Source organism: Pyxicephalus adspersus, chromosome 5 (assembly GCF_032062135.1).
Source record: "Pyxicephalus adspersus chromosome 5, UCB_Pads_2.0, whole genome shotgun sequence".
NCBI lineage: Eukaryota > Metazoa > Chordata > Amphibia > Anura > Pyxicephalidae > Pyxicephalus > Pyxicephalus adspersus.
In genome coordinates this window covers 23,239,718-23,259,815 of record NC_092862.1, presented here as the reverse complement: position 1 = coordinate 23,259,815, position 20,098 = coordinate 23,239,718, and positions in this window count along the sequence as shown.

Sequence of the window (20,098 nt, the reverse complement as noted above, 5' to 3'; positions counted from 1 at the left end):
GGGAGGTGATCAGACAGGTAAAGGCAGACCCTGTCCCTTTCTGCAATAACCACCTACCAACATAGTACAAAAGCAAAGTAAGAACAAACAACGGGTTTTCTTCAATGCTTAGTCCCCCAGAAGCTTATACTCGCATTCCCTACGTGTTCCCCACCGCTCCACTTTTTTCAGGGCTTTGCTAGTCTTGGCTCCATTGGCTTTAGGCAGTGCAGTCAGGATAGTGGTGGTCCAGTGAGTTTATTGCATCTGAATACAGGGACATTCCCTTACTTCTTTGTCTGACACCTATCAGTAAAAGTTTACTTTATCTGAGGGTCTTGGAGGCAGAACTGGATGTCTCCCTCTCCTCTTTCCAATAGTGTAGGATCCTGGAATAGTGTAGGATCCTACAATGCATATTCCCGCTGGTGGACAACACTTGCTAGTGGTGCAGCAAGGACCCCAGCATCATGCTGCATGTTTTTTGGTCATGCCCACAACTTCAACGGTTTTTGGACGCAGAATGATTACACAAAAACTCCATGACTTTCAGAGGATCCAGCTTTCTTCTTGCACATCATAACAAGACCCTCTGAAGGTGTCCTGTGGTCCTGTGTCCTGCTGCTCTAGAGGAAGTTGAATCCGCCTTCAGTAAGACAATTCTTTTTTAAGATAAATGAAAAACGTTTATGGAGGATCTAACCTCCAGCATACGTGGCACTGAACATAAAGTTCTTAATACTTGGTTTTATTGGAAACAATTCCAAGAGTCATTGGAAAATATACTCCTCCTGGGCCTGGCCTCAGTTTCGAGTGAAGCATAATCCCACCTTTCTGCTGTGAGCCATGTACATGTTCCCAACTGCTGTTCATCACCTTTACCTATTCCTTTGCACCCCCTCCTTCCCCCTCTATCGAGTTATTTTGGTTGGTGCACAATAATGTCTTATTTCTCGGCTGCTTGGGGAGTGAAGCAAAGTGTTTTGACAATTGATGGCCCCCTTACCAACTAGGACTGTACAGGGCATTATTATTATTATCTAGTATCTTAAAGGGGCTCACAATCTAATGTCCCTACCATAGCCATATGTCATTAACACAACCCAAGGCCAATAACCTACCTGCATGTTTTTGGAATGTGGGAGGAGACCTATGCAAACACAGGGAGAACCTGCAAACTCCTTGCATGTAGTCAGATATGTGAACTCCCGGGCTGATACACTAACGTTTGCTCTGCAATGCTTTTCCTCTTTTTTTATTCAAAATTGTTTTGAAAATATTTTAAACAAAGAATGTTTAAAAAAGACACAGAAATCTATGAAATGAGAATCACACAATTAAATATTTTTTTAATCCGTCACAAAAGGCCTGAATTAAAAAAGCTCTCTAAGACTGGAGAGGATAAACCATCAAGGGAGAACCTGGGTTCTAATAATTTAGTTAGCAAATGTGTTCAGTCTTGGAGAGCTTTAATAAAACTGGGCAATTGTGTCCTAAACTAAAAAAAAAAATATTTGGGTTGTATTGCCTTTTATCTAATTTCTTTTACATTTTCTGTTTAGCATCCAGAGATGCAAAGTGATGTTGAAAACTTTACATTTACTATCATCCTTACTCATGCTATAAAAGTTTTTTTTCCTCTTCTAAAGTCTTCAAACATAAGAATCCTTGACATTAAAAGTTTTTTTGTGGGGTGTGGAAGGGGTTGCAGCTTACGCCAAGAGGATCCATTTCTACCTCCCACCAGGAAGAAGCCGGCCTGTCCCCATATGATGGAAAATTTGCATAACTGTCTGTTAACCTTCCCAAATAAGATGCTTGTAATTCCCATCACATACATGTACGCCGCACATTCCCAGCTTGATTTAAGAAGCCAAAATGTTTCTATTTTTTTTTTTCTTTTTAAAGAATACCTAGACTGTGCTTCTAAGTAGAGCACATAAAAGGATCAACCCATATTCCTTGAATTAACGAAAATGATGGGCATTTTATAAAGCAGGCTAAATACATTACTACAAATGCATCTTGTGGTGTCTAATTATACGGGGCAATGTGGAATTACTAATGTCTGTTTGATGGGCAGGCTTTGTGAAGCTGTAAACAATTATGACTTTTGCAATGCTTTTAGGAGTAACTAAAAATCTCATTAAGTGCCAGGCCGCTATTTTTTTTCACAATAGCGTCTTTAAAAGCTTTTGCGATTTGGATTTCTACCAGAGATAGTAAAAAAAACTGAAACAAATTTGAACTTTATGTATTTATCTTGTATTATAATGTAAACGAAATATTTGATTGTAGTCTTGATTACCTCTATTGAGAAAAAGGGCAGGTGCAGACCCTTGGTGGCCACCTGGGGCTTCCATCTTGCCAGCAGCTTGATTGCCCTGCCCACTGTGCTGGTTCTTAAGGAAACAGCATTTGCAGTTTTATCCACAGGGGGCATTGAGTGCTACTAAGCCACACACTGCTGCCCCCATTCATTTTCTGTTTGGCTGCCACAGGTAAGTGCTACATGTTGTGTCTCCCCCAAGGCAGCAGTTCAGTGGGATGAGGAAGCAGTAACCACATTGCAGTCTTACCGTTAGTCTTAAACCCCCTGGCGGTATTCCCGAGTGTAAGCCCGAGCCACACTCGGGATTAAATTGAGGACTTACCTGGTCCTCACAAGCCTGCGGCGTCCTCCAGCGACCGGCATCAAGGTCCACTTGGTAATGCCCGGCCAGCATCGGCATCCCATTGGCGATGGCCCGCATCTGCATCCCCTAGCCTTGAATCTCGGCGTGTGAGCATTGGAGATGTAAAGCTAATGGATGCAGATGCCCTACAGGAATACAGGAATGGTTCTAGGTTCCTTTCTGTATTCTTGTTTTAGGTCGTTGGGTGATGGGAAAGTTGGGCAGATTGGCAGCCATGAAAATGGCACTGTTGGAAGTGGACAACAATGGCAACCTACATGTTTTTCTAAGAATAGGTTTGCTTTTTAGAGATGCTGTCACTTTCCCCATGCAAGGCAGACCAAAGAAGGGCATTTCTGACTACTATATACTCACCTTACCAGTGCTGCCTAAAGCTTCTTGCTCCTGTTTCCAGAAAGAATACCTGGTATTTTTGGGTACATTGGATTACACACCCTGTTCCACCCAGCAAGCATTGGCTGGACCATGGCACTGTCACATGACTGAAGTAGTGATGTCTAGGTCATTGGCACTGCCAATGTCAACACAGCTGGCAAATGAGCACTGGTAAGTTAAGTATAGGGGGGTTGGGGATGCCTTTTCCAGAGACTGTCCCTTTGCCCCCCATGGACATGGTGACAAAGTTTCTTAAAGTTATTTTTCTTGAAAAAAACGGTAGCTTCATGTTGAAAATACCACTTTGGCTGTGTCTGAAATTGATACATTTGAAAATGAACAAGAAGAACGGTTTAATTGTTATACATTTTTATAGAGTGAATGCTTTAGATTTGTCCACCTTTACTTTGACGTCACTAGTGGAGTTGCTCAGCGTTGTACATATACCATGTTGTCACAGGTTTTTTTCAGAGACAATTGTCTAAGATGGAAAATTCTCTTTGGAAAGATTTCACAGATTGCAAAGAATAATATAGTTGGTATGATTCCCTTTGCTATATCTTTCAAAGTTTAAATACATTTATATCCTACTGATGCCACTGATTTTAATATTTTTTTATCTCTTAAATTTCCCTTCTGTTCTTGCAAAATAAATCTTTCTCTTAATATTCTTTGCGTAAGCCAACAACAGAATAGGCCCACAGCCCAGGGCCAATCAGAGGGCTGGGAAGGGTTCAATCAGCACCACCTACTGGGGATTCCTGGCATTGTGGCCCTTCATCTTGAAGACCATTTCACAAAATTGCTATTTGTGGTGTGATCAGAGTTTAGTCCAGCTCTGAAGGTTTGGAAGTAAACCATAACAGTCCTCCTACACCTATTTATTTAATATTTATTGTACTTTATTTACTTTTAAACACACTTTAATGCTGTCTTGGAGCATTACATTATTCTAGGAGATTTATAGCTAAAAATTAAAAACGTTGCAAGCAGATAGGGTCCTTATTGCAGAAAGAACAGGTGGTGTACCTTCTGCAAAAAAAAAAAAAAAACTATATCTGCCTATTCTCAAATTATTTTTTGTCCCCATTCCATTGTGAGTGCCACCATCTTCTTCTTTTCCAAGTTTCCTGATCTTCAGCCATTGGCCAGTCTAGGATGATATAATTCTTGTTTTCAATCAGTTCTGGCAACCTCAGGGGAATTCTTGGATACTCCTTGCAAGTTAATTCAACTTGTTGGAAGTCCACTTGCACTACCACATTAAAACTGTAGCATGTAGATTTTTTTTCTCATGGGCCCTGGTGTGATAAAAGACATTTGTTATTAAAAATTAACTTCCCCTTTAACAGAACAAACTGCACTCATTTCTCTTAGAAATTCTCTAATTTTATAAGTGCACATTTCTGCATCTGTAGCCATGATCATTTGTTATAAAACCCTTTCAAAATAAAGTCTTTGTGCTCAGAAAAGATTACCAATAACTGCCTGCAAGTTGTTTCCAAACTGTTAATTGCACTCTTCCCCGTCGCTCAGTTAATGTAAATAACCGCACGCCCTTCCATTAGGACGCACTCGCTATACAACACATTACATACCAGTCGCTGTTCATGGATGGGTCTTCTCTTCCAACATATGGAGCTCTCAGCAGCTGGGTGGTGTGATGTCAGGGCGATACGACCTCCCAAGAAACACACCACAAAGGCCGGTCATTGTCTTTACACATTTGTGCGATAAAACAGTGTAGAAAAATAATGTTTATGGTATATAAAGTACATACCTCACATTTCTCAGCATACATAAAAGTGAAACATAAAGAAACAAGCTGTACAGAAGCACAAAAATAAGATTATTTGTCTGGAGGGGGTGGTTGTTTGTTTTCCAACTGTGATACTGTAAGGGGCGACAATACTCCTGTAGCTGGGGTAATATAAGAATTGCAACTTCATTGGGGTAATAATGATGTACAAAGTTCAGTAATCCATAGCAGGTTATTGGTTTGTTGTAGTCAGATCAGAACAACAGAACTTTTCAGGAAACATGGCCAAGAAAACTGGCCATGGTGGGAGACACCTGAGCAGATATACAGATAAAGATTTTATAAATAAATGGAGCTATGTATTCACTAAATGTATTTCTTTAAAATGTAACTAGTGTAATGTCTGGGTTTGGGTCAGCGTTTTGCAATACTTGATACAGTGGCATTGGGAAAAGGTAGAGGTAGATCAGGCATTTGGAAGTGACAAGGCACCTGCTGAATACAATAATGACATATGACTATGGTAGGGACATCTAGTGATATGACTATGGACTTTGTACAGCACTGAGTAATATGTTGGCGCTATATAAATATTGGCTAATATTAATGCCGTATACAGCGCTGCATAAAGTATCAACGCTAAATACTTGTTAATAATAATAATACGAAGAAGAGTAGAGCGCAGGGACAGACAGGGATGTGACTTCATCCGCTTCCCTTTGATGATCCAGCCAGAAAGCTGGGGGTGGAGAGGTCACCTCTGTATCCTTAAACTGTAGGTAGTGTCTTACCCTGTCTGTATTATGTGGCAGGGCTTTGTAAATCTCAGGACAGGATTGTTAGGCATACAAAATATTTGCCAGGTAAAACAACTTCCTAATATGAATTTCATCCAAATATTTAGCTGTTTGCCTGGAGTCATACATTTCATTTTATTACATATCTCTCCAGCATCACCCAGAGCCATCTGAATATCCATCCCCTGCAGCCCAAACCTACTAATAGGTCACTTAGGCACCAAATATTCTTCATGCTGTATTTGGACTAATTATTACATATATTAGATATATATGTACTTTTTTGTACATATATGGTGGCTCTATAATGCTGCTCATATCTAAATTTCTTTGTTACTGGTAATTGGAATTATGACCGATATTCTCAACACCATTTCATTGTAGGCTCACTGCTGTAAAATAGAGACATGCTGCACTCTGCAAAATCATGGGACAAGAGGCTACAACTGCATTGGTATGGATGGGGGGTAATTATGACATTACTTTCTTGTTTTGTATTAGGAGCTACATGCAGCAAAGAAAAGCAATAATGAGCAGAAACTGACAGGCACCCCAGACCTTCATGTAAATCCAGGAGGAGACAATATTTTATTCCAGGCCTGCCAGTGATTTTGTAATTGTCAGGAGAATTCCCGACTGTCTGGCCAATGACGTTCAAGGCTATGGAAAATAACGGTATATTTAGTTATATAGGGATGTAGTTGAATGAGTTTAGCGGATTCATCAGACAGATGATGAAGAGTAAGACTTTTGTTTAGAGTTCAGCTGTGTAGACGTGTAGCAAGGTTCCTTTTAAAGAATTATCCATCAGTTACTGAATTTTAACAACTAATTTTCCCAACATCCAATGAGTTTATTCACATACATTACAGCAGTTTGGATCTGTGCCTCTGCACAGAATACTAAATCGACATTAACCTCTAACATGTACAGAAAGTGGGTTTTATTTAATATAAGGTAATGTCAAATATGTATGCAAATAAAACAATCACCATCATGTTTCAGAATAAAGTTTGCATTTTGAGCAGAGAAAGTGAAGATAGAATATAAAATCTGTTAGTGCAATTGACAGTAAGAAGATGCAAATAACAACATTTTTGGAGGCTCAGCAAGAATTTGCATATGGGTATGAGAATATAAAGAGTTTAAAAAACAACTTAATTGGCCGTGGCATCTATTTTACACAGCTTATTTCACTATGTTAAAAAAAAGTTTTCCAAACTTTACTTAGTTTTGTTCCTTCACCATGGCCGCCATGTCTAAGTTCTAGTTATGGTCTTGGCACTCATCATCTAATTATATTATGGAGGCCAATGACCTACATCATGGTATATGGGTTAGCTGGACTTGCTTACATTGACATTTAAATGTCCAACCAGTCACTCGACTCAGATACTTTAAATGTTTTGTTAGCAGAACCCCTTGCCATTTATATCCAGCATATAACAAACAACCGTCTCTATCCAAAATGGCATCCAAAACCAGAGAAGAAGAAATTGATGATCCATGCTTCAAAGGTTCTATTCTCTAGTGGATAATATGGCAAACCAAGGATCTCCATTTCTCTTGATGTATTGAGCTCTTGATTGATGTTGTCCTTGCCAAGATGATCAATTAGGCAAATATTCCGCCACTGGATTCTTCATTTTGTTCCCCTGCTCCATCTATTTAATAGAATTTGTCTTTGTTGTCTGTAGTTGCAAATCCCTTATTACGGAGTGTCAAAGGGCCAAATACGGTCTCTGGACCACAGGTTGGGCACCAGGATTTTCAGGGTTACACAAAAGGTGGTCCACAACATAATGTAAGGAATTGAGTAGGGCCATCTGTATGCTGTTGCAGTGAAACCATCCATGACCGTGAAGAAAATACTAATTTCCAAGTATGGCAGAACTTTCATTGTTGCCTCGGGTGGTTGGAAATGTTTCTCTCCAGCGTAGCTCTGTCTATATCATAAAACTGTATATATTTGGGTTCTGCATATACAGCTAGGTTACTATTACATAAATGCTGATTGTTCTAATTTTTCAGCTTTTCCAGTCTTTTCACAACATGTGTACTGCAGCTTAATCTGGGAATAGAAATACTGAGCCAACAGAACCATCTGCTGACACAAACGCTGACCTTTGGGGTTCAACTCTGCAAATTAATTATCTCTGCCTTATGCTGGCAGTCACGAATAATGTGCTTAAAAATAAAATAAAATAAACAAAGATACCAAGGAATACCGTAATTGCAGTAATCAGTAAAGAACTCCAGTTTTGAAAGTATTTTCAGGCAATTTAAAAAGGAAAAGTAGCCAATTAAAAGTCTAAGTAAAAGAACAGGAAGAATTTTAAGTGATGCGGATGACATTATAGAAAATTGGTTAGGCTACTGGGTGCTTAATTTCAACCACACACGTATTTGTGGCTCCTGTATACCAAGTGATCTACTAAAGGAAGCCACAAGGATGTTATTAGTGACAGAAGACTCCTGTGGCAGGAAATTATTGCTGATATGTGCAGAGACTGCAGAGGGTAGCAGCATCACTGACACTAAATGCTGGATCTGGGTCCCACTTCCTATGTATGCCCAGTAGATCCCAATAGACGTCAATGTGGCCGGAAGTCGGATCTTCTGTTCCCATTGCACCAGATGCACCATTAACAGTGAAGACTGTGGATGAATGCGTATTTGAAGTTCTTAAGCATATAATATAGTAACAATTTATTTACCAGGCTGAACGTTTTCTAAATTATATGAAAAGCGTTTACTGCTGACATTTTAGAAAGTCACCTAAATCCTCAATTCACATATCATATGGCATAAGTCCCACTTTACACAAGCTTGTCCCGTTGTAGAACACTACTGCATACAGGTTTATGTGTGTTGCATTATAGTAGCCATTCCAAGAAGAATTGGCTACCAATGCATAGCAGCACCTTTTAATGTAGTGGTCCATATTGGCAGGCTTGTGTTTTATGGTGCCTTTAGTGCAGGCAATGCAGTCAGGGAACTTGCACCTAATCAGGTGGTTCACAAAATTCCCAACCTGCAGATGCTAGACATCTCTTGTATTTGGCCTATGAAAAATGTATTACCCCTGGTACTCTAGCACCCTAGCACCCCTGATAATACACCCCCAACACCCAAACACTGCACCCCAGATACTGTACCTTTTTTACAGCCAGTATCCTCAACTCCACCAGCCAGCGCCCATACACCCCTAATTCTAAACCTCCCTAACACTCACCTTGGATACCATACCCTTGGTACAATACCTCACCAAGTTTCTTTCAAATGTTAAGGTCTGAAAATATTTTTTTTAACTCCCAAAAAGTCTGCAAAATATGTTTGTTCTAATTTAAATATTTACATCCCTGTGCAAATCCAGTGGCTCAGCCCTGAAGACATAAAAAGAGAATAGAAATGATGTAGTAATAAATATGTGTAATAAATCTGTAATAAAGATTTGCAATGGTGCCAGACTTTCAATGATGTTTTATATATTCTGGTTAACAAATTCTGCTCTGGTCATTAAGACTTTGTCCTTGTGCATTCTGAGCTTTTTCTATAGAACTGTATTCTCCTTTTATGCTTTAATAATGTCATTTTACTCAGTAATTGTTACTCTTACAGTAGATGCAGGATGCTCTTCCAAAGAGGAAAATATTCCTTGCAGTCATTATCTTATCTGCATCAATAAATTATAGAAATGATTCAAGCTGTATGGAAGAATAAAACATTGTTGGTAATGACCCATTAATGTTAATGAAGGCAGCTGTAATGTATGCATACAATCTCAAAAGCTGAGAACACTTCTCAATATTTCTAGCCATGGTACGTGTCAACATTTTCTCAATTTGTCCCCCTTAATGATTTAATCTGAACAACAAATAGCACAAATCCTATTAGTTAATACAAATAATTCAAAATATCGCTCATTTCTAGACTTAATTATGTTATAAAAGTATTAAATAACAACTCCTGAATAAATCTTTAGCTACATTGTTGTCTTTAAGTGTGGATGTAGTTATGGATAGGTTTTGGATATTTAATATTATATAAATATATATATATATATATATATATATATATATATTTAATGCAAATCTTAGTTTGTGTGATGTGTTGCAATGGACCATACTCTTTTCCATCCCCTAAACTTCATCATTGATCCTTTGTCCCTGATTTATTAAAGTTCTCCAAGGCTACAGAGAATACACTTTCATCAGTGAAGCTGGGTAATCCAGCAAACTTGGAATGGATTTCCCAAAAGTCATTAGCTATTTGTTAGCAAATGTTTTAAATCCTGGACCAGATCCATTCTAGGTTTGCTGGATCACCCAGCTTCACTGATTAAACTGTATTCTCTCCACTCTTGGAGAACTTTAATAAATCAGGACCAATACTGTGATAGTATAGTAAATAGTAAAGAGTCTCAGGCACAGAGCAGAATTACCAGAAAAGGTTTTACCTTAACTACTTAGATTTATATATATTTTACATGTGTGTGGATCTGCTGTTACTTTTGGCATCTGATTTCCTTTTACTTAAAGTAACCTCAGTACAAATAAATAGATTAGATCAGTGTTTCCCAACTAGGGTTCCTCCGGAGGTTGCTAAAGGTTCTTTGAGCATTGGGCTTGTGCCTCTCAAGTCAGGTAATGACACCAATAACTTTTTGACTAGCTTTAAACCCATTGGCTATTCTACATTTTTCCCTCTTGCCAGCAATCATAGTAATATATAATGTGAGCTGTGAATAAATTGATTTTAACAAGGGTTCTTTAGAACCTAAAAGTTATTTCAACGGTCCCTTATGTTTAAAAGGTTTATAAAGACTGCAATGAAGGATATGTAAACCCACAACAGAAATATAATATATTGCAGCTCAATATTATAATATATATGCAGTAGCTGCATAAGTGTTCTTTATTTTTACCCGTGATTGGACTATTAACTAATTTCTAGTTTTAGGGTGACAACACTCACTCTCCTTCTTTTTATATGAGGACAACAGAAAGAAGAAGTCTTCAGAGAACAGGGTCAGCCTTTGTTATGGTTTGCAAGCAAAGGAAGTATAATCATATATTAAAATGGAGCTAACCCCAAAATACAAAAAGTCCCCTGGAGGTGGAGGTTGTCGGCAGAGTAGACAGAGAAAAAAAACATTTTCCCCAGCTCCTGGTGGCTTTTTGTTTTTTGTTTTTTTGGTGGATGCATCATAAAGTATGGAGTCCAGCTCTGTTCCTGGTGGTGCTGGTGATAGAACTAGATGCCACAGACAATATAACTCATCTGCCCAATGGTTAAAAAAGATTGAATTAGAACCAGAAGACTCAGCAGCAAAGATGGCATCTTTGAGGGATCCAATGGGGACAGGATTCCAGACCTGTCATTGGTCTTTTAAAAAAACAAAGTGTGTAAACTTTATTGCCAATTATGGCAAAAGCTTACCCCCACCAACCCAGGTTTAGTTCAGTTTTAATATACAAGAAAACAATAGGAGAAGAATGGGGTTATGGGATCAGGGTTTCCTTGTTAGACTTCTCAGGACTTAGGTTGGTCTCCAACCTTTTGGAAGTCACAGACCACTAAATTTATGGACCGCGCATGTGCGGGGAGCCGCGTGTCACTCAAAGGGGAGGAAACTTCACAGTGACTTCATGATGCCAGAACCCGCACACCCAGAAAGTGGGTGGGTTGTGTCCAGAGCGCCTGAACCTGCGATGCATATGGAAGACATGGTCCACACATCTAAGAATGCCATATTCTGAAATATGCATTGTGGATGTCTGTATACTTGTAAGTGCTTCTTTGATGAAGAATCTATCAATCTACTGCTCAACTTCACTGAAACAAATGACTTGCCTCTTCCAAGCTCAGGTTATTGATTGGCGGCTAGAGACAGATATGTGCCGACCTTATATTGATGTTTAAATCTATTTACTTCCTTTTGATCTGTTGATTATAACTATGGAAGCACTTTGGTAAATCTGTTCCATGAGTGGAAAAAACTGCACTTCATATAGGAAATTCAAAGCTGTCCCCAGTCTCCTGCATACTTCTTGTGTTATCTAGAACAGTCTGACCCTCCTAGTTCTGATCGTTGAATATAGAAGAATCAATGTCTATAATGTAGACATGAGGAGGGTTTAAATAGTTTATCATAAGACAACTGGGCAGGAGAGACACCATTCAGTTCCCAAAGAGAATTTTTTGGCTGATCAGCAGGTATACCTGACATAGACATAGAATACATAGGTTTACCTCTACAACAAATTTGTAATGCAGACAGCTCACCTGCTTACTTTAATAACTTTACAAACCATTGATATTCATAGTGAAAATTGTATCAGGGGCATTGCACACTCCCCACATCTTTTGCCATGAAGCAGAGGCCTCAATCATTGTCATTTCTGTGTCGGCTCTGGGTGCCCAATATATTGCAAAGGGACAGTTACATTTGTTGTCTACAACCATGAGGAGGGTGATTTTAAAAATGGAACAGCCAATCATGTTGCTACTCCTCACCATTGCTGCCCTCATGCATGCCACTGGCAGGAGAAGGGTACAAGAGGAACACATACATGCTCTGTGTGTTGAATGCAGTGAAATTATAGGAAGTGCAGTGCACTGGCCTGCACATACTTCAGACCACTTCACTACATATGTTACATTCACCTGGCCCCTGTGCTCTGTATAGTTCACACACATAAATGCCATGTTACATACACCTGAATGCTGATTATTATACATTACACACACCTGACACCTGCACTCTGTATGTTCCATATAGTACGTCTGATCCCAATACGGTAGGTTTCATACACCTGACCCCTGCACAGCATACACATAACCTCTGTACATTACATACAACTGTTCTCTGTACTCTTCACCTTACATACACTTGACCCCTGCACTCAGTAAGTTACATTTACCTGACCCCTGCTGATTACATACCCCTGTCACTTGCACTAGGTACATTTAGTTTGACTCCTTTTTTGAAAATAATCTGTCCTGTTTTTTTTTTATGGTAGCTGCCAGCTAGGTGGTAACTGTACATATGTTACCTTTTGTAGGTTGCGTATACCTTTTACCTGCACTATATACATTCCATATTTCAGACCCCTATACTCTGTATGTTACAAACACCTATCCCCTGCACTCTGTACATTTCATACTTCTGGTCCCTGTACTCTGTATGCTACATACACCTGACCGCTGCACTCTGTACATTTCATACTTCTGACCTCTGTACTATTTTTTTCATACACCTAACACCTGCACTCTGTACATTTCATACGTCTGACCCCTGTACTCTGTATGTTACATACACCTGACCTCTGCACTCTGTACATTACACACCTACCCTCACTAGTTATGTTTAGGGTTGCCACCTATTCTAGCAATAATACCAGCCTTATGGTCTTTTTTTGCTAATAATATGCTATAAAAACCATTGACAACTTTCTAGGTATCACTATCAACCATATTACTGTAAATTCTCTGAACCCCTTAATTATTAATGTTACATGTTTAGACAGTGAGTAAGACAATGAGCAATTATTAGGCTCTCTATTTCTATCTGTCCAGCAGGTAAAACCTGTGTCAAAAGTGTGGGTCTTGTTCACAACAAGCAATTAAGAACCAATACACAAAATAAAATAGTGATCTTCTTCCGTGACCTTGCTCTACTTCTAGGAAATGCAATCAGAAAAATGTAAAAACTGGATTGTGTTATAAAATAACATTACATTCAGCACCTAATTAAAAATGAAAATTGTCACTTTTTTTAACACTGTGATAGCAGATTTAACTAAATCCAATCAATTTAATATGAAAAATCAATGTGCTGCATAGGACTAGAATGAGTATCCACATATTATCATTAATGTGGTGCTATGTGACTCCTATAAATAAAGAACACAAATCAGGTCTATTTATTAAGCGGTGAATCTGAATTTCCCTAGTGGAGAAGCACTCACTGACATTGAAAGTACATGAACCGAGGAGATGGTCCACCATAAAATGTTTTGGTGAATGTCAGATTCACTACTTTATAATAAGACTGCAAAGATTCAAGGTTGTTTAGTGAGAATGAATTTGCTCAATTGTAGATAATGTTACATTTTGCTCCATTGTAGATGATGATACATTGTATTATAGACCCAACTCCATTTTTGCATTCTTCTACATAGGGCAAAGACATCTATTATGTAAATGTTTTACAACTAAGATTGTATATATTGTCTGCAATAATGTTTTTCAGCGGATATTAGGTTTTTGGACGTATAATTAATTTGTAATTCTGACAACACTCCAGTTTTTCCATTTTCTTGACTGCATCTGCTGGAGGCAGGGTGAGTTCATGATGGAGCATCAGTGTTTATTCTGTGTATTGGTTTTTAATTGCTTGCTGTGAACAAGACCCAGAAGGGTTGAAACTTCTGGAAGGAAATAAAGAAAGAAAGCCCTTGGATTCTCATCTGATGTGCTGATGGTCTTGTTTTATTTTTCTCTGTGATTGACTTCCAGGCTAAGCCACTGCAGGATGCAGTCTCTATAGCCTTAACCCAGCCTGAAATGACTAAACATGTATAAGAATAGATTGCAGCCACTTCTAATCACTAAAACTATTAAAACTTAATAAGCCATGAGAGCTTATGTGCAATAACCTGAAGGTGTATCTAAAGTCATTTTTTCTGGTTTTAGAGTGGTGAGGGAATTAGTATTAAAGTAGTATTAAACCTTCATTTCTTCTCTTTATGTCCCCCAATGGAAGCAAAGGATTAAAGTGTTGCTGTTTAATTCATTCCAAAACACTTTCTTTTTTCATTAAAAATATCTCCTCCTTGCTCTCTCGCATGCTTTGTGAATATCAGGCAGTCATTGTCAGAAAATATGCATTGGTACAAGATCCATTTACTTTTGGCCACATTTATGCTACATTTAAAAAGTGGTGATCTGGGCGCTTATAATAAACAGCTTAAATCCCCTATTGTGTACTATGATGAACACCATTAATAAAGTTGCAGACTCTATGTAGTGATCATTACTAAAGTAGTTGTATAACCGCCCACAACTTGTATTATGTGCCAGTTCATTCATAAAAGTGACAATCAAAGAGCTGATTCACAATTTTATAAATGTAGCAAACAGTGCTATTATTTTACTTTAAACAATGGCCATCTTATGGCAATCCTACAGATGACCCCTAATAGGAATCATTTCCCAAGCCTGTGTCCAGCCAAGATTTGGCCAGCATTAGCCTGGGTTCTGCCAAGTTTTTTCAGCATCAGAGATCAGGGTCAATATCATTCCATGGTTCCTGTACTAATGGTGGAAGGTAAATGCATTTTTACCAAGTTATTAGTGTTTCCACAATGGGACACACATCTAAAACCAAAAAAGTCTTCAGAATAAACCTACCTGAGGCTACACCTTGGCCAGTAGGCTTTGATCGAATGGGTTGCAGTTGGGGATAGGGGCACCTTAAGAATCCCAATGCATCACTACATACACCAGTCAAACAGAAAGTACTTGACGCAATCAAGTTGATAATCTGCATTTTAAAAGCTCACTGGGCAAGGAGAATTCATATATAGCAAAAGATGAAAGCGCCCTTGGCTCAAAACACACATAAAGCCAGCGTATAACCATCATTTCTCCAATTAACCCTTAGCTTGTTTGTTCCACATGATGATTGATGTAAGGATAAGTCGCAGAGTCAACATCAAGGTCAATCTTGATTTGGGGTCTCTACATAATGATGGAAACTAAATACAATGAGTGCATCAGCAATGGGACACATATCTGAATTGACAAAAAACTTGATATGAAGACATGAACCTACCTGCAACTGCCCATGGACCAGGACCTTATGGAATGTGGTAACATGGGGGAAGACCACCATGGGAAACGTAGGGTTGCCCATGAACTATTGGCACAAACCTTATGCCAGAGGGGTTCAAACTTTTTGAAAAGAGGGCCAGATTTGGTTAGGTGAAAATGTGTGGGGGCCGACTATTCAGCACGTACTCAGGGTAAGTGTGGGTGTGGTCTGTGCAGGTCCCGCACAGTACATGCCGACCAGGGTGACATGACGTATTCCCTGCGCATGGAGTCCGGTGTAAGTGCGGGCTCCGTGCAGAGCACGTTCTTGGAATCAGAGTGGGCATGGTCAGACCGGGTCCCACACAGCTTACGCCCACTATAATGACATAGGGGATTCCCTGTGAGCACATGGGGACTCCCGTCCTGCCGAATATACCCACTGAGTAGCAGTCCCATAAATGAAAGGCGGTTGATCAACTCTAATGAAATACAAAAGAGCCTTTTTGTACACGTGTATTTTATACTGTGATCAACAGTGCTGGCGGGCCGCATAATATTGATTTTATCACAGAGGCTGTGGGACAGTGGAAATCTGAGCACAGGCCGCAATTGGCCCCCAGGCTGGACTTTGGACATGCCTGCCTTATGCGGTGAAGGTAACAACTGGGAAAGACCAGGAGGAGACCACATGAGAAAACCTCCTGTGTCACAACATATACCAGCAGAAAACCATTTGAGCAGAGAAGAAAATAATAATGTCCCTATTGAATATTAAAACCTTCATGTGAGTTTTGAGTCCAGGGTGTCTTTATCTTTTGCTGTTTATGAAGTGGCCATGACCTGTAAGCTCCTCACATGCAGGGTACTATACTCCATGAGGATAGGGCCCCTGGCCCATTGACAGCCAAGTCAGATTCAGTCTCAAGTTTTGTGTCAATGAAGGACAACTTTAGCTTGCTCATGTCTTTGTTTTGTTGATTTGATTTTGCCTGTGGCCTTCAGGTATTGTTTTCCTCAAGTCACTTATCATGAATACGTGTGGGTAAAGTTTGCTTTTAAAGAAAATAATACAACAAAGTAATATTTCACAGATTTATTTTCACAAGAAAATGTTCTTTCTTTGCTACTTGCATTTTGATAGTTATAAATTAGGTCCATTGTCCATTGAGTGTAACCACTCATTCAAAGACATGATGAAACCATCGGCTTCCAGTCAATGGAACTAGAATCTGTCAGAAGGAATCAATTCAGATTGGTCAGCATTTCCCAGGAGTTCTTTACAAGTGTAAGATTGATTCTTTCAGAACAAAGCGTTGTGTCTCAGAACCCCACTGCTAATGAGGATTATATGGAGTAATCATTCACCTGTCTCAAGAGCTTGACTGCATCTAAACAGGGTGATCACAATGGAGAATATCCTGTGTTATTAAACATAAAAAAGAAAATTGAAGACAAGTGGAAAGGCAAGTTAAAGCCTTGGAGGGAATAGCGCTGCAAAGACTAACCACTGAGCCAACCGTGCTGGCCAACTGTGTTATTGGTATTGTGTTTCACCAAAATGCTGTCATCAGTTCTACTTAGACATACTGTATAATGTAAAAACTGCTGACATCTAAAATTTGTCCCATGCTCATGCCCGCACCCATCTGCTAATTAATACAATATACCATATTACCACCATATAGTAATTATTTATTCACAGAGTTTTTTATTAACATTTTTAAGTTATAGAAATTCCTCCTTTCTGCAATGTGCAAATTACAGTTTTACCTTCATTTTGCAATTCATCTGATTGAAGTTCACTTTGTAAGACACCAGCAATATAAAAATGACTTTCTTGAACTAACTCTCTGCTGATATAAATTGAAGTGTGTGCAAGATAAGAGATTTCCTCTCGGTAAAAGGCAGAGAAGTATGCAGAGCAAAATTCATCCTCTAATATTTTCCAACATTGAAGCTGGCAAGCGGCTATTATAGATGCTTATCACAGGTTTTTCAGGAAATAACGTAAAGGCAGCCAGCATGAAAGGGATTAGAGCATGAAAATCAAACTGCTGGGACTTGAAAACTGATTCTGTTTATTATGCAGGATTCTTATCTGTGTTAAAGAACCACTCCGCAATACGTGACTCATTGTGTTGTCATAGGCAGCTTTAGAGAAGTATTTCCATATTCTTTTATGTTACTGGTAAATCAAGGTAATATTATCTTAAGCCAAAACTTTTCTAAGTGCTGGTGGACAGAAGAAGGATTAACATCTCATGTCAGATTCTTATTGCTTTGTTACCATATTGTGCCATTTTTTGTCCCTTGTTACCATACAGAAAGTGAAGGGAAAACTCCACTGTAGGGAAAATACCAGCAATAATGTTTTTTATATAGTGACCCCTGTGTATAGTGGGCCCCTGTGCAGAATTGATTTGGGATCCCAGTGGGTGGCTGAGATGGGTACAGGGTGCTCGTGCAGTGGAACTAAGTGCACATCTCTGCGACTGTCCCTATTTTTATTGTAGAATAAATATTATCAGATAGGATAGGGATTCAAATTGTAAATATTCAGGGCAACACCATACCTTTTGTTATACTACTAGCACTCCCTACCTTGTGGGGCTTTGCAGCTTCTTAACAGTAACCTGTACAATATCAAATAATCCAATGCATCCGTTCTATTATGCACTTTATACGGCATAGCCTCAGAACTACAGACAGAATAAGTTATTTGCCGTCATTCAGTTAGTTTCCAGCTACTTGTCACAGCTAGTTTGATTAAACAGTACACACATCAGCTTCCATCGCCTTCCCCTTTGATATAGCTACACATCACTCCTTGACGCTCTGTTTAGACTAAAAAGAATCCGAGGCCTCTCATTCATAGATTTACACTCTTCTAAATTGTTTGGAAAATCTGATTCAAGGCAAGGAATGAAGTTATATCATGATTTTATAAAGGATGTACATTTCCTGCTGGTAGAAATCTTTGGGTGCCATTACTTTATGTTTCCATTAGAATTTACATAATTTAAATACAGTGTTCACTGACGTATCTGTTCACGTTTTTACCAAAGTGACATCGATGTTCCCAGGGTGGACAGGTTTTGGAATTACACTACATTTTCCCATTGTCATGTCTATAGAATAACAGTCTTCATGTGTAAAAGTGGCAGATATTATGACCCAGCTATTCATTATTTTAGGTTCATGCTGACACCGACATGAATCTACTGATGACTGAAACTCCCCCTCCTATCTGCCTGTGATAGAAGGAAGGGATGGAGGTTTATAGAAGTGCATCAAAATGTCAAATCATTCACTTTCTAGGAGAATTGCAATTTTCTGATTTCCTTAAATTTATACCCATCTAGAGAAGAGAAAAACAATTTGGAAATTGGTTCTTCAAATCATAATACACGTGAATGAACTGGAAGAATGTGTTCTTAGAATTTATCATCTTGTATCCCAAAGTGTGTGTAAAGTCAAAATGTTGTTTTTAGCTTTAGATAGAAAGTGGGGGAGTTTTTTTCTCTGGCATGTTTATACTGTCCCTATTGGTTTTATTCATCCCTACTATTAGTCCTGGTGACCCATGTCTTGTACAGAAAATGACAACGAATTCAACATTTTAAAATGTTACGGGAGTCAAGAATAAATCTTGCATATGGGGGAAACTGTACCAGTGACAACTGTCTAAGAGGAATATCACCTCGCTTTGGAGAAACTGGATGAATACAGGCTGATCACATATCACTTGAAGGGTAAGAATTCACCTTGAAAATGAACAGTGTAAATTCTTTTTGGCCCAATTGTTTCTGACTTTTTGCTGAGACAGGAAGTAAAGGGAAATCTTCCTAAGAAACACAGACATAACAGGCATCTAAACTTTTTTACTCTATCCAAAACTGGTATAGACAGCTGGTGGTGGCAGTATGAGTTATCCCATAGTCCCCATATCCTATATCCCAAGAGTTTTGAGTTTCCTAAAAGAACATTCTTGGTGGTTTATTACCTTAAAATGTATGACCTTAGGAGGTGTAAAAGAATAATGGGTTGCATTAGTGTTCTTTACCTGTTGAGAATTTTAGCCAATGAAGTATAATCACTTGGACATGGTGCAATGTTGTCACAATCTGATGTCCTGACCTGAAAAATTCTATCCAGTAATCAGGGGGGAAAACCTAAACATAAAAAAGCCACAGAGATGTAACAAAAAATGTGAAAACAAGATCTGTATTCTATATATTTTGCTTCTAAATTATAACATAGATAAATTAGCAGATTTCCTGGCAACTTTGACTACAAGCAAGGGTGTAGTGGGGCAGGCATAGGCGGGAACGCCTTGCTCTCACTTTTTTTTTGTAATGGGCACGTAAATAAATCTTTGGTGTACTGCCGCTCTGGCGGCGAGCCGCAGACCATGTCCCATGTATGGAATTGCAGGCTCAGGATGGTGGGCCGGTTGTCTCTCTGAACACAACCCGCTTATCTCCCATCGCATGTCTGAGCCTGGGATGGTTCTGGTATCATGACGACACTCTGGGAGAAGTTCCTTCCCCTTTGAGTGACACATAGGTAGGGGTGTAGTGGAGCGGGCATGTTTACATGGATAATAATATGCCCCCTTTTCTTTTCTTTATGTGGTAAAGTCTGAGTGGCTGGCAATATATTGCGTACAG